At 51.3% G+C, this 1,338-nt stretch overlaps 1 protein-coding gene across 1 annotated transcript in view; it reads right to left on the bottom strand.

Moving 5' to 3' along the window:
- The window catches only part of CUL9 (cullin 9), a gene marked incomplete in the record, with an annotated part of 21,487 nt that extends 21,284 nt beyond the window's left edge, over positions 1 to 203 (bottom strand). Inside the window, 1 exon segment of the mRNA XM_072410320.1 lies at positions 92 to 203.
- Between the last annotated feature and the right edge of the window lie 1,135 nt (positions 204 to 1,338).

The following is a 1,338-nucleotide window of genomic DNA, read 5'->3' as shown; positions in this document are numbered from 1 at the left end:
CCCCAACATACACCCAATTCTTCTCAGCCCTCCCATCCCCCAATATTTCCCCTCTCACCCCTCCCATCCCCCCATATTTCCCCCCTCTCACCCCCGGGTCACACAGAATCTTGATTCAGATCTTGCCGTCAACTCCGCTACTCCCGCTCTGCACTTCCGGGTTAATGCGACCACGTGATATGCGCGACACGCCCACCGGCCTTCACTGATACATCCTGACAGCTCAGTCTAACGAATGTACGAGTGGGCGGGGCAACGCTGCGCTAATAGCAATGACCAGAGTTTTGAGAGAAAAGAGGAGTCAGCGTGTGGGGGCGTGGTCATTATAACAGTGAAAGGGGTTATAGGGTGGGGAGGGGGGTCTTGAACGAAATCTTCAGTATAGGAAGACATTACAATGACAGCACTGTAACCATGGCAACTACCAACGTAAGGGCGGGGTCCTGAATAGATGGGCGTTTCATGGTCAAGTGGGAGGAGTCTAGAGATAATCTCTGACTTTTATTTCCGGGAGAGTTCAGTAGGAGGAGCGAGACTACAAGAAGAAGAGGCTCATGGGAAATAGAGCTGCCGGTCCCTGCCCATGGTCCCTCTATGGTCTCTGCCTGGGGTCCTTCCCTATAGTCTATTGCTAGGGTCCTTCTCTATGGTCTCTGGCTAGGGTCCTTCTCTATGGCGCCTGGCAGGGGTCCCTCTCTATGGTCTCTGGCGGGGGTCCCTCTCTATGGTGCCTGGCAGGGGTCCCTTCCTATGGTCCCTGGCTGGGGTCCCTCTCTATGGTTTCTGGCTGGGGTGCTTCTCTATGGTCTTCGGCCATGGTCTTTGGCTCAGGCCCTGGCTGGCGTCCTTCTCTATAGTCCCTGGCTGGGGTCCCTCTCTATGGTCTTCGGCTGGGGCCCTGGCTGTGGTACCTGGATGGGGTCCCTCGCTGCTCCATGGGCCGCAATAGTTTATTATAAAGCGTCACCCTGCATTCACATTTCCTGATAGGAGACACAGCCGTGTGTCCCCATATTGTGCGCCCTTCCCTGATTGGTGGTAATCGTTCATTTTATAATAATTATTGGAAGTGTATATCTAGCTTAACTCTGTAACAAACTTTCCAGCACAGAAATATTCTGATACATTTGTTACATTTTTCTTTTATCCACTGCAAGATAAATATAACAAATATATCAAATTACTGTGCTGGAAAGTCTGTTACAGAGTTAAGCCGCATACACACGTGCAATTTGTGTCGTTGGAAAGGATCTTTCACGACTATGCACCGCACAATGCATGAACGAGTTCTGTACATACAGCACCATTCTGCTCTATGGAGAGGGGGAGGGGGAGAGT

Source organism: Pyxicephalus adspersus, chromosome 4 (genome assembly GCF_032062135.1).
Source record: "Pyxicephalus adspersus chromosome 4, UCB_Pads_2.0, whole genome shotgun sequence".
NCBI classification, from domain to species: domain Eukaryota; kingdom Metazoa; phylum Chordata; class Amphibia; order Anura; family Pyxicephalidae; genus Pyxicephalus; species Pyxicephalus adspersus.
This window is presented reverse-complemented; position numbering and strand designations above follow the sequence as displayed.